The 15,141-nt window shown below is 41.8% G+C and overlaps 1 pseudogene; it reads left to right on the top strand.

Moving 5' to 3' along the window:
- The window catches only part of LOC110520318, a 41,279-nt pseudogene that overhangs the window by 18,552 nt on the left and 7,586 nt on the right, over positions 1 to 15,141 (top strand).

The following is a 15,141-nucleotide window of genomic DNA, read 5'->3' as shown; positions in this document are numbered from 1 at the left end:
CCAGGTGGATTAACAACAAGCTAAACTGTGTTTTGCTATATTGCACTTGTGATTTCAGGAAAATGAAATATTTTTAGTAATTTAATTTGAATTTTGCGCTCTGCAATTCAGCGGGTATTGATGAAAATGATCCCGCTAAAGGGATGGGTGCGTCAAGAAGTTAACCCTAATTTGCTACATTAGGGCTGTACTACTATGACTTATCATCAACTAGATTCAGCCGCGGGATGATTTATTTTCTTGAGTGGATGGTCAGGGGGCCGGAACATAATTACAAATCATTTGTACACTGCAATTTGCCCGCAAAAAGCCCTAACATAAAATACTTATTTTCCACCATAATTTGCAAATAAATTCATTAAAAATCCTACAATGTGATTTTCTGGATTTTCTTTTCTAATTTTGTCTGTCATAGTTGAAGTGTACCTATGATGAAAATTACAGGCCTCTCTCATCTTTTTAAATTACAGGCCCCCCCACTGTATTACGCGTTGGAATACTTTGGAACATATTTCCAAAATTAAAATTACTTGGAGCTGATTTGCTGGTGGTGTGACAGTATATTATGTCCAATAATAAAAGCAATTATAAAAATAAAAAATAAATGTATTTATTTTTTGCAAACAAAAAAACTCAGTGGCCAAATAAAATCACCTGCGAGCCACCAGTTGGGGTATGCTGCTGTAAAACAACTAATTTCACTTTACATTTATAAAAAATAAAATAATAAATTGTTCGTTTTTTACAAAGAGGACTACAAATACATTTTTGTATCTTAAAAATATGGGCTACTTAATGCGTTGTGCATGCTAATCAAGCTATCATTTCTATATACTAGCCTATTATACACTGCACCAATTTGGTGTATGTGACAAGAAAACATTATTATATATTTTTTTTATACAGCTGTTTTGTATGTATAGCATAGACGCTCCGGAATTCTAATTAATTTGACTTGTTTAACTGTTAATTTCTTTGAAATTCCAATGTTGGTGCCGTTAGTTTCTTAGTCTCTCGTAAGTCTCCCATCTCTCTCTCTCTCTCTCTCTCTCTCTCTCGCTCTCTCTCTATCTCTCTCTCTCTCTCTCTCTTTCTCTCTCCTCTCTTTCTCTCCCTCTCTCTCTACCTATCCCTCTCCCCCCCCCCCTCTCTCTCTCTCTCTCTCTCTCTCTCTCTCTCTCTCTCTCTCTCTCTCTCTCTCACTCTCACTCTCTGTCATGCTTGACTAGACTAGCGAGTCATTGCATCCAATTCATCTGCCGGCCCGGATAGGGGCGGGGAGACATTAATGAGATTATGAATATTCATGCTGTCTGCTAAATTAAGTTAATTGTTCTGCAGAAGTGCCTCACACACTTCCAAGGACATTTTTTTCCTCCCTCTCTCTCTCTCTCTCTCTCTCTCTCCTTTTTTCTATTTTTCTCTCTCAATTCAATTCAATTTAAGGGCTTTATTGGCATGGGAACATATGTTAACATTGCCAAAGCAAGTGAAGTAGACAAATGAACAGTAAATATTACATTCACAAAAGTTCCATTAGTATAAAGACATTTTAAATGTCATATTATGTGCAAATAGTTAAAGTAGAAAAGGGTGTATGTGTCTATATAGTTATACATTTGGCAGCAGGTTAGGAAGTGCAGCTCCACCTCATTTTGTGGCCACTGTGCACATAGCCTGTCTTCTTTTGAGAGACAGATCTGCCTACGGTTGCCTTTCTCAGTAGCAAGGCTATGCTCACTGAGTCTGTACATAATTAAAGCTTTCCTTAAGTTTGGGTTAGTCATAGTGGTCAGGTAATCTGCCACTGTGTACTCTCTGTTTAGGGTCTCTCTCTCTCTCTCTCTCTCTCTCTCTCTCACACACACACTCTCACACACATACACACACACACACACACACACACACACACACACACACACACACACACACACACACACACACACAATCTCTCTTTCTCTCTCTCTCTCTCTCTCTTTTCCTTCTCTGTCTCTCTTCCTCCCCTCCTCCTGCATGTTAGCTCTCTTCATCCGTCATGTTGTATGTATGTATGAGGCAGTGCGTGTGCCTTTTGGGAAGGGGAAATTAACGAGGGTGAATTATAGAATTACAATCGCTGTTGATAATATGAGCACCACACACAACAATGGTTAGGAACAATAGATGTAAACAAAACTGATGATGGAAAATACTACATTATTATCTACACTAGTTCCTTTGTAGTATTAGGGAAATCTCATGTGGTATTTATCTGCGCTGTAGATATATTGGATTATAAGAGACAAAAGCATTCCATGCAATGGAGTAAAGAAGAGATGAATCACACTATGAAAATTATTAGTTAATTTGCATAATATGCCATTACAATGCCTAAGCATCTAAACATTTTGAAATGTCTTAGTCCAATCAATACATTGAATGAATAATTGTAGAAATGAAGATCTAGATCACTTTAAAATAAATCGTATCATTGGGAACAACTTTGTTACAGTAACAGTGTAATAGTAGCAGTGGATTGGAAGGTCAGAGGTCAGCACTATATAATATCTATCGGTAGCCAAGCTGTCTGAGCATCACCCCTGTGTTCTGTGCTCTGTGCTGTCCAGGCCTCTACCGCCACTCACTCACTCACTCACTCACTCACTCACTCACTCACTCACTCACTCACTCACTCACTCACTCACTCACTCACTCACTCACTCACTCACTCACTCACTCACCTAGCCACTCACCCACCCACCCACCCAGCCTGTCCTATCTGTCTGTAATGCACTTCTTTACAGACATCAGTTCTCATATCCTGTTAATCTGAGCAAACAACATGGCAGATAGCAGCTTGAAAGGAAATGCCTACTCACCTAGTGACAGAGACAACCTGCGCTCTCTTTCTCTCTCTGCTATCTCTCTGCTATCTCTCTCTCCATATCTTTCTTTCGCTCACTTTTTCATTCTCTCGCTTTCTTTCTCTCTTTCTCTCTGTATATACAGTAAATCTGTCTCTCTTTCTCTCCTTTCTTTCTCTTTCTGTCGCTCCCCTTTGTCTCTTTGTCTCATGCTTTGTCTCTCTCTCTCCCCGTATATACAGTAAATCTCACTCTCTCTTCCTCTCTCTCTCTCTCTCTCTCTCTCTCTCTCTCTCACCCTCTCCCACTCTCTCTCTCTCTCCGTTCTGTGTGTTTGTCTCTGTCTATAATCAGTACAAACACACTGACACCTGTTCTATCCTGTCCACCACCGCCAGCAAGGTAAACTCAGCCTAATTGGCACCAGACAATATTAAGTTGAATTAATTAATTATTAACCCTAGCTACCTCGTCTACAAATAGTAAGATACATTGTGTTTGCATAGGCTTTCTTGTCTTTTGTATCATTGCGAATTGTGATAGCTTGCTACATTCAGATGGCTTACTTCTGCAATAATTAAGCTCAGTCATAGGTTTGGTAAATAGGATAATTGATAGGATAATTAGTGAATGCAAATAGCAGAAATACCTGGATGGTATAGACATTTCCCCTTTGAGAACTACTTATTGTTTGACGACAATATCATGTGTATGGCATTCCACTGATGTTGTTCTGCATCTCTTTTTCTCCAGGCTCCACTGACACGGTGACGTGTTCGTTCTGTCTATGGCATATGGCACCTTGTTACCACTGCAATGCACATCATCATGGGTACGTTCTCATGTTCTCCAGTATTATCCCATTTAAGATGTAGACATCACTACAATGCTATTGATAATTGAGCTGCTTCGTAACACAGAGACCTTGAGCAATGGAACAGGGATCTAATACAGCTCAAATATACACTGAGTGGATTAATATGTAAATGGTATGCATATTTACTTTACAATTCCACCAAGTTGTGTGTCTGCGTGTGTGTGCGATCCTCACATAAGGTATGGGTTTCAGTATTATATGGTCCTCCTTCGCCACAATAGAATGGTTGGTGAGGAACTAGTGGTTGGCGCAATCTGGTTCTTAATTAGCTCCATCGCTGCAATTGTGGGATGTGGGAGGCCCTGAGCAGAGCTGCTGGTATTGTCTTCTGACTACTAGATCTGGTTAACAGGCCCCCTGGAAGAATGAACAGTCCCTGGAGAACAAGGGGGAAGGGCTGTCATCCTGTCCCTCACACGTTCTCTGTTTTTTCTCACGGTATAGATAGGGCTTTCTCACACTCGCTGAGTCTCTTGTGACATACTCTTAACATAAATGTTAACAATTCTAATAGCTGGCTTGGGCAGGTGTTATTTGGTTCTGGTGTTCGGAGAATACAAACCTTACCATACGTCTGTCAGTCTGTCTGTCTGTCTGAGGAGGAGGTGAAGTTCCTGGTAGTGAATTGTCTGATCTTTTGTGTTGGCGGTGCTGTGTGAGCTTCTCCCGACTTAGCCTGATAGACAAGAGGATTGGGCTGTGAAGAGATAAGAGACAGTACCAGGGTTTACTGGAAAACATGCCACACAAAATATACTTTGTAGATAGAATGCCCTCTTTTTGTGGACATTCAAACAATATGTTTATTGCATTAGCTGTATCCGTGTTATAAATGCAGTATAATGTTTAGTAAAATCAGTTATAAATATTATGAAAAAATAGCAACTCTGCGATGGCGTTGACAGAGAGGGCTGCCTCGCTTCTAGTCCTTAGGAAACATTGCAGTAAATAGTTTTTTGATGTATTTCTTCTTACTTTGTTAGCCCAGAAAATCTTAAGTGTAATTACATACAGACGGGTTGAACTATTGGATATCAGAGCAACGTTAACTTACCAGCACTACGACCAGGAATACGACTTTCCCGAAGCGGATCCTTTGTCCGCACCACCAGGGCATTTGAATTGATTCCAGAGGCCGACCCAAAACAACGCCGCCGGAGGAGAGGGAGTCAGAGCGGTCTTCTAGTCAAACTTCGGAGGAGCGCACACCCCCACCGCTTCCAAGTATATTACTCGCTAATGTCCATCCCTAGATAACAAAGTTGACAAAATCCGGGAAAGGGTTGCTTTCCAGAGAGACATAAGGGATTGTAACATACTCGGTTTCACGGAAACATAACTCTCTGGGGATATGCTTTTCGGAGTCGGTATAGCCACCTGAATTCTCAGTGCATCGCACTGACAGCAATAAATGTCTCTATGGGAAGAAGAAGGGCAGGGGTGTATGTTTCACAATTAACGACTCATTGTGTAATTGTTACAATATACAGGAACTCAAGTCCTTAGGAAACATTGCAGTAAATTGTTTTTTGATGTATTTTTTCTTACTTTGTTAGCCCAGAAAATCTTAAGTGTAATTACATACAGACGGGTTGAACTATTGGATATCAGAGCAACGTTAACTTACCAGCACTACGACCAGGAATACGACTTTCCCAAAGTGGATCCTTTGTCCGCACCACCAGGGCATTTGAACTGATTCCAGAGGCCGACCCAAAACAACGCCGCCGGAGGAGAGGGAGTCAGAGCGGTCTTCTAGTCAAACTTCGGAGGAGCGCACACCCCCACCGCTTCCAAGTATATTACTCGCTAATGTCCATCCCTAGATAACAAAGTTGACAAAATCAGGGCAAGGGTTGGTTTCCAGAGAGACATCAGGGATTGTAACATACTCGGTTTCACGGAAACATAACTCTCTGGGGATATGCTGTCGGAGTCGGTATAGCCAACTGAATTCTCAGTGCATCGCACTGACAGCAATAAATGTCTCTATGGGAAGAAGAAGGGCAGGGGTGTAATGTTTCATGATTAACGACTCATCGTGTAATTGTAACAATATACAGGAACTCAAGTCCTTTTGTTCACCTGACCTAGAATTCCTCACAATCAAATGCCGACCGTATTATTTCCCAAAATAATTCTATTCGGTTATTTTCACAGCCATGTTTATCAAATCAAATCAAATTGTACTTCTCACGTTCCGAATATAACAGGTATTCCTTACAGTGAAATACTTATTTACAAGCCCTAACCAACAATGCAGTTAATATATATATATATATATATATATATATATATATATATATATATATATATATATATATATATATATATATAAAATACCTTACAAAAAAGAAAAGAAAAATAAATACAAGTAACAAATAATTAAAGCGCAGCAGTAAAATAACAATAGCGAGGCTATATTCAGGGGATACCTGTACAGAGTCAATATGCGGGGGCACCGGTTAGTCGAGGTAATTGAGGTAATATGTACATGTACAGTTTGTACAAGTCGGAAGTTTACATACACTTCGGTTGGAGTCATTAAAACTTGTTTTTCAACAACTCCACAAATTTCTTGTTAACAAACTATAGTTTTGGCAAGTCTGTCATGAAATCTACTTTGTGCATGACACAAGTAATTTTTCCAACAATTGTTTACAGACAGATTATTTCACATATATTTCACTGTATCACAATTCCAGTGGGTCAGAAGTTTACATACACTAAGTTGAATGTGCCTTTAAACTTCTTATGGCTAGGGGTTCCGCTAGCGGCACCCCAAGACAACATTCCGCTGAAAAGGCAGCGCGCAAAATTCAAAAATATTTTTTAGAAAAATGGAACTTTCACACATTAACGAGTGCAATACACCAAATGAAAGACAAACTTCTTGTTAATCGACCCATCGTGTCCGATTTCAAATAGACTTTACAGCGAAAGCACAACATATGATTATGTTAGGTCAGAGCCAAGTCACAAAAACACTCACAGCCATTTTTCCAAGCCAAAGAGACGAGTCACAAAAAGCAGAAATAGAGATAAAATTAATCACTAACATTTAATGATCTTCATCCGATGACACTCAGAGGACATCATGTTACACAATACATGTATGTTTTGTTCGATAAAGTGCATATTTATATCCAAAAATCTCAGTTTACATTGGCGTGTTACGTTCAGTAATATTTTGCTTCCAAAACATCCGGTGATTTTGCAGAGAGCCACATCAATTTACAGAAATACTCATAATAAACATTGATAAAAGATACAAGTGTTATTCACAGAATTAATGATAGAGTTCTACTTAGTGCAACCGCTGTGTCAGAGTTCAAAAAACTTTACGGAAAAAGCAATCCATGCAATAATCTGAGTACGGCGCTCAGACGACAAAACAAGCCAAAGAGATATCCGCCGTGTTGGAGTCAACAGAAGTCAGAAATAGCATTATAAATATTCACTTACCTTTGATGGTCTTCATCAGAATGTACTCCCAGGAATCCCAGTTCCACAATAAATGTTTGATTTGTTCGATAAAGTTCATAATTTATGTCCAAAGTTGTCCCCCTTGTTGTTAGCACGTTCAGCCCAGTAATCCAACTTCATGACCCACGAGCACTAGGTGCAGACAAAAAGCCCAAAAGTTCCATTACAGTCCGTATAAACATGTCAAACGATGTATAAAATCAATCTTTAGGATGTTTTTATCATAAATCTTCAATAATGTTCCAACCGGAGAATACCTTTGCCTTCAGAAATGCAATGGAATGCGAGCTAACTCTCACGTGAATGAGCATCACGAGCTCGTGGCACTCTGCCAGACCACTGACCCCCACTTCACAGTAGAAGCCTCAAACAAGGTTCTAAAGACTGTTGACATCTAGTGGAAGCCTTAGGAAGTGCAATTTGACCCCATAGACACTGTGTTTCGATAGGCCAAGCGTTGAATAACTACAAACCTCAGATTTCCCACTTCCTGGTTGGAGTTTTTTCAGGTTTTCGCCTGCCATATGAGTTACGTTATACTCACAGACATCATCAAACAGTTATAGAAACTTTAGAGTGTTTTCTATCCAAATAGACTAATAATATGCATATAATTTCAAGGCCTACCTTCAACCTCAGTGCCTTTTTGCTTGACATCCTGAGAAAAAAAGGTTTGGTTCGTCCTTGGGAGCTTTTTCCAAATGCCTGAAGGTACCACGTTCATCTGTACAAACAATAGTACCAAGTATAAACACCATGGGACTACGCAGCCGTCATACCGCTCAGGAAAGAGACAGGTTCTGTCTCCTAGAGATTAACATACTTTGGTGCGAAAGGTGCAAATCAATCCCAGAACAACAGCAAATGACCTTGTGAAGATGCTGGAGGAAACAGGTACAAAATTATCTTTATACACAGTAAAACAAGTCCTATATCGACATAACCTGAAAGGCCGCTCAGCAAGGAAGAAGCCTCTGCTCCAAAACCGCCATAAAAAAGCCAGACTACGGTTTGCAACTGCACATGGGGGCCAAAGATCATACTTTTTGGAGAAATGTCCTCTGGTCTGATGAAACAAAAATAGAACTGTTTGGCCATAATGACCATCGTTATTTTTGGAGGAAAAAGGGGTAGGCTTGCAAGCCGAAGAACACCATCCCAAACGTCAAGCAGCATCATGTTGTGGGGTGCATTGCTGCAGGAGGGACTGGTGCACTTCACAAAATAGATGGCTTAATGAGGAAAGAAAATGATGTGGATATATTGAAGCAACATCTCAAGACATCAGTCAGGAAGTTAAAGCTTGGTCGCAAATGGCTATTCCAAAAGGACAATGACCCGAAGAATACTTCCAAAGGACAACAAAGTCAAGGCATTGGAGTGGCCATCACAAAGCCCTGACCTCAATCCCATAGAAAATTTGTGGGCAGAACTGAAAAGGCGTGAGCGAGCAAGGAGGCCTACAAACCTGACTCAGTTACACCGGCTCTGTCAGGAGGAATGGGCAAATGTTCCCCCAACTTATTGTGGGACGCTTGTTGAAGGCTACCTGAAATGTTTGACCCAAGTTAACCAATTTAAAGGCAATGCTACCAAATACTAATTGAGTGTATGTAAACTTCTGACCCACTGGGAATGTGATGAAAGAAATAAAAGCTGAAAGAAATCATTCTCTATACTATTATTCTGACATTTCACATTTTTTAAATAAAGTGGTGATCCTAACTGACCTAAGACAGTTCAATTTTTACTGGGATTTAATGTCAGGAATTGTGAAAAACTGAGTTTAAATGTATTTGGCTAAGGTGTATGTAAACTTCCGACTTCAACTGTAGGTAGAGTTATTAAAGTGACTGTTGCATAGATAATAACAGAGAGTAGCAGCAGTGTAAAAGAGGATGGGGGGGGGAAATGCAAATAGTCTGGGTAGCCATTTGTTTAGATGTTTGGGAGTCTTATGGCTTGGGGGTAGAAGCTGTTTAGAAGCCTCTTGAACCTAGACTTTAGCGCTCCGGTACCGCTTGCCATGCGGTAGCAGAGAGAACATTCTATGGATAGGGTTGCTGGAGTCTTTGGCAATTTTTATTGCCTTCCTCTGACACCGCCTGGTATAGAGCTTCTGGATGGCAGGAAGGGCTGGGCCGATGTACTTGCCATACGCACTACCCTCTGTAGTGCCTTGTGGTTGGAGGCTGGGCAGTCGGCATTCCAGGCAGTGATGCAACCAGTCAGGATGCTCTCGATGATGCAGCTGTAGAACCTTTTGAGGATCTGAGGACCCATGTCAAATCTTTTCAGTCTTGTGAGGGGGAATAGGTTTTGTCGTGCTCTCTTCACGACTGTCTTGGTGTGCTTGGACCATGTTAGTTTGTTGGTGATGTGGACACCAAGAAACTTGAAGCTCTCAACCTGCTCCATTACAGTCTCGTCGATGAGAATGGGGGCGTCTTTGGTCCACAATCATCTCCTTTGTCTTGAGGGAGAGGTTTCTGTCCTGGCACCACATGGCCAGGCCTCGAACCTCCTCCCTATAGGCTGTCTTGTCATTGTCGGTGATCAGGGCTACCACTGTTGTGTCATCTGCAAACTTTATGACGGTGTTGGAGTTGTGCTTGGCCGTGCAGTCATGAGTGAACACGGAGTACAAGAGGGGACTGAGCACGCACCCCTGAGGGGCCCCCGTGTTGAGGATCAGTGTGGTGGATGTGTTGTTACCTACCCTTACCACCTGGGGCGGCCCGTCAGGAAGTCCATGATCCAGTGGCAGAGGGAGGTGTTTTGTCCCAGGGTCCTTAGCTTAGTGATGAGCTTTGAGGGTGTGTTGAATGCTGAGCTGTAGTCAATGAATAGCATTCTCACATAGGTGTTATTTTTGTCTAGGTGGGAAAGGGCAGTGTGGAGTGCAATAGAGATTGCGTCACCTTTGGATCTGTTAAGGCGGTATGCAAATTGAAGTGGATCTCTGGTTTATGGGATAATGGTGTTGATGTGAGCCATGACCAGCCTTTCAAAGAACTCCATGGCTACGGACGTGAGTGCTATGGGTTAGTAGTCATTTAAGCATGTTACCTTAGTGTTCTTGGGGACAGGGACTATGGTGGTCTGCTTGAAACATGTTCATATTACAGATTCAGACAGGGAGAGGTTGAAAATGTCAGGGAAGACACTTGCCAGTTGGTCAGAGCGTGTTCGGGGTTCATGTCCTGGTAATCCGTCTGGCACTGTGGCCTTGTGAATGTTGACCTGTTTAAAGGTCTTATTAACATTGGCTGCGGAGAGCGTGATCACACTGTCGTCTGGAACAGCTGATTCTCTCATGCATGTTTCAGTGTTACTTGCCTCGAAGCGAGCTTTGAAGTAATTTAGCTCATCTGGTAGGCTCATGTCACTGTGCAGCTCTTGGGCTGGGCTTCCCTTTGTAGTCTGTAATAGTTGGCAAGCCCTGTCACATCCAATGAGCGATACCACAACGGCCCTCAAGGAACTTCACTGAACCTTACTGGACTTTATGCAAACTGGAAAACATACATCCTGAGGATGCATTTATTGTAGCTGGGGATTTTAACAAAGCCAATTTGAGGAAAAGGCTTCCTAAATTCTATCAGCATATCGACTGTAGCACTCGCGCTGGAAAAACATTGGGCCATTGTTACTCTAACTCCTATAGGAAGAAACTCAAACAAGAAGTACCCGTGCTAAGGACTATTCCACGCTGGTCTGACCAATCGGAATCAACGATTGTTTTGATCACGCGGACTGGAATATGTTCCGGGTAGCCTCAGAGAATAATATTGACGTATACGCTGATTCGGTGAGTGAGTTTTTAAGGAAGTGTAAAACCTACCCGAACTAGAAACCGTCGATTGAAGGCAGCATTCGCGCAAAACTGAAAGCGTGTACCATTGCATTTAACCATGGCAAGACGACTGGCAATATGGCAGCATACAAACAGAGTAGTCATTCCCTCCGCAAGGCAATCAATTAAGCAAAATGTCAGTTTTTTGACAAAGTAGAGTTGCAATTCAATGGCTCAGACGTGAGACGGATGTGACAGGGTCAACAGACAATCACGGACTACAAAAAGAAAACCAGCCATGACGCGGACACTGACGTCTTGCTTCCAGGACTGTGGTCTCTCCTTCTCCTTGGCCTATGTGAGTAAGACATTTAAATGTGTTAACCCTCCAAATGCAACCGGCCCAGGCGGCATCCCGAGCCACGTCCTCAGAGCATGCGCAGACCAGCTGGCTGGTGTGTTTACGGACATATTCAATCTCTCCCTATCCCAGTCTGCTGTCCCCATAAGCTTCAAAATGGCCACCATTGAAGCACAAGCATTTCGCTACACTCGCAATAACATCTGCTAAACATGTGTATGTGACCAATACAATTTGATTTGATGCAGAACATTTTGTGTACAATACAAAGTGTAATCCTATTGAAACAATCACGCATGCTACAATAAACTGTTATTATTAAACAAACGTTGACCTCAACTACACGAGATAACCCTACTCTTCATTAAATCCTCTTTGTCTTACATTACAGGCCATACGGTTCTGTAATACATAGTTCCAACACTGAACTAGGAGGGACTTCTAGCAACAGCAATAGAACATGCAGTTCAGTCAGTCCAGTTCTGTCAGCGATTATGGTGATAGATGATTGGAATTGTGTTCAGATTCTTCTACACATAATAGCATTCACACTTTATTCTGAATAACCAATATGGAGGAGAATCAGATAATTAAATGATGAAAATTAAAATGCAAACAAACAACATTTCTGAAGTTTTGACATGTCTGAATCTCATTTTGACATGTCTGAATTTCAAATCTCACCTGATTAGAAACAAGGCAACAGTAAACCTGTTGTCCCACACTAATGATGGAGCACCCCCTTGGGCCAATGAGTGACAACATTTCAAGCTCAAACGAGACAGGATATATGCTTGATCAAAGTTTTGAATTTTAGTTTGGCCTATCAGTGTAATTTTGTAACTGCCGGATCTATTTGGCAAGATGCATCATTCACCCAAGTTTCGTCAAAATCGGGCCAGTGGAGTTGGAGATATTGCGTGCAACTAATGAACAAATGTACGGACAGAGACAGATCCACAGCCCCCTTCCAATTTCATCGTGGGTGACAACAGCGATGGGAAAATAGAAATAAGAAAGAAATAAGCGAAAGATAAAAGACAGAGCCCTCCACACGACCTATCCAATTAGTTTTGCCAGAGACAAAGCTTGGTGACAGCTTGGTAATTAAGTTCTGTCTCCTATGGCTGCTGAGTGCATCACTAACCATGATCAAAAATGATGCAGCGCCCCCCTTGGGCTTTTCAGTGTAATATTGTAAGTTATGAATTTCTATGGCTAGATGCATCATTCACCAAGTTTAATCAAAATCGGGCCAGTGGTGTCTGAGATATTGCGTGTGACTAACATATGTAGAGTTGATTACTATAGCGCCCCCCTTGGGCCAATCAATGTCATTTTGTAAATGCTGGCTCTCTATGGCAAGACGCATCATTCAACCTAGTTTTGTTAAAATCCGGCCAGTGGTGTCGGAGATATCGTGTGGGTTCGCTAGACTCATGTCTCTTAGCATGTGCCCGTTATAGCACCACCATGTGGTCGATATGAATGTTTGTGCATATGTGAGCCTTGACAGTGTTTGCAACATGTGTACCAAATTGTGTTATAATACTGTAATGAAACAGCAGGGAGCAGGTCTCGAACCCTCAACCTTCGAGCCCGAGGTACGGCACGCTATCGACTGTGCCGTAAAAGCATGCTCGTGCGGCAGGGTCGATTTCCCAGGGTCGTTACAATACAAATATCCTTTACTGACTTATATGCACTTATGTTCCAGACCAAATCCACGTGAATGTTTATTGGTCAATAGCGGACATGCTGTTTTAGTTACTAGTCTGGAAAATATTGCGCTGATTGATGTCCATAGATGTCACATATCAAGTTTCCTGTAGATCGGTCATTCGGTGTTAGAACAGTAGCGTTTTTCACAAAATACTAAATGGCGGAAAATCCATCATGGTGGACCTCATGGGTCCCTGAGGCCAATTTCTTCCTTGTGAGGAGAGGTAACACATTTCATGACTTTCGGTCAAATGTAGCATTTTTTATCTTGTTATAGTGCCACCATCTGGCCAATCAGTGTAATGTTGTAAATGCCGGATCTCTATGGCAAGAGGCATCATTCACCTAAGTTTCATTAAAATCGAACCAGAGCTGTCTGAGATATCAAATCAAATTTATTAGTCGCATGCGCCAAATACAACAGCTTACAGTGAAATGCTTACTTACAAGCCCCTAACCAACAATGCAGTTTAAAAAATATGAATAAGAATAAGAAATAAAAGTAACAAGTAGTTAAAGAGCAGCAGTAAAATAACAATAGCGAGACTATATACAGAGGGTACCGGTACAGAGTCAATGTGTGGGGTCACCGGTTAGTCGAGGTAATTGAGGTAATATGTACATGTAGGTAGAGTTATTACAGTGACTATGCATAGATAATAACAGAGAGTAGCAGAGGTGTAAAATAGGGGGGGGAAATGCAAATAGTCTGGGTAGCCATTTGATCAGATGTTCATTGCGTGTGACTAACGAACGTATGAACGAATGCACGGATGAGAACAGATGCACAGATCCACAGTCCCCTCCCCGATTTCATCGTGGATGACAGTTAATTGACAGACAAAATGTTTGGGTTATAAGCAAAATAATGTAAACAAGAACACAGAACACTTGATACGAACAAGGAATGGCGATGCTTATTTACGACGGGCCGATATAGGGCTTGTTGGTTTTCTAATTAAGTCATATTTATGCATGTGAATAAGGCCAACTGGCAGGATGTTTTAGACCTTCATGAATATTCATGAGTTATGAGGTCAGGAGCCATATATTATATGGGCGAGACAGAAAGAGGTCAGGAATGTGTATAGGCCAATAGGATGGAACCTGTGTCTGTACCATCATAAGCCTATATTGCCACAAGAGAAATGGCAATGACCATGGCATAGTCTGATATATTGTAAGTTATAAACCAGAGATTAATAATTTCCCATTTTGTGTGCTGGACTAAATGTAGGCCTACAACTGAAGTGAAAGAATGCCATACACGTACTAGTTACATCTCAATCTCTGCCAGAGAACCCGTCACCGAGTAGAAGGATGTCATTCAAGCTGCAGCACCAGGGTGCCAACTTTATACAGTACATTAATCGATATCAGTCATATCTATTCTTCTTCTCTCTTCCCTCTCTTTGTCTCCTGTCTGTGTTACTATAGGAGGTAGATGTGTGTAGTTTCAGTTCTCTTGGTCGCCTCTTGCATTTCGGCTTCTATGCCATGTTCGGTTTCGGGGAGGTGGACGCTGGCCCTGGCGGAAAGGCATCAATGGATACCAGCTGGGCAGAAACGGGAGTTCACTGTGATCAAAACGCTAGCAAACCTCAAGTAAGTCTCTCAATAGAGCCCTAAAACTCAACTCTGGACCTCGAAGCCAGTTCCACAGCATTTTCTATTGTTCCCCTCTAATCAGGGACTGATTTAGACCTGGGACATCAGGTGGGTGCAATTCATTATCAGGTAGAACAGATAACCAGCAGGCTCTGGACCTCGTAGGGTAAGAGTTGAATACACCTGCTCTAGAGGGTCACAGACACACAGACACAGACACAGACACAGACACAGACACACACACACACACACACACACACACACACACACACACACACACACACACACACACACACACACACACACACACACACACACACACACACACACTTTGTTGTTCCCCTCTAATCAGGGACTGATTTAGACCTGGGACATCAGGTGGGTGCAATTCATTATCAGGTAGAACAGATAACTAGCAGGCTCTGGACCTCGTAGGGTAAGAGTTGAA

This window comes from Oncorhynchus mykiss, chromosome 3 (genome assembly GCF_013265735.2).
Source record: "Oncorhynchus mykiss isolate Arlee chromosome 3, USDA_OmykA_1.1, whole genome shotgun sequence".
In the NCBI taxonomy this organism is placed as follows: domain Eukaryota; kingdom Metazoa; phylum Chordata; class Actinopteri; order Salmoniformes; family Salmonidae; genus Oncorhynchus; species Oncorhynchus mykiss.
Note: the sequence above shows the minus strand (reverse complement) of the source record. Positions and strands in the feature narration are given on the sequence as shown.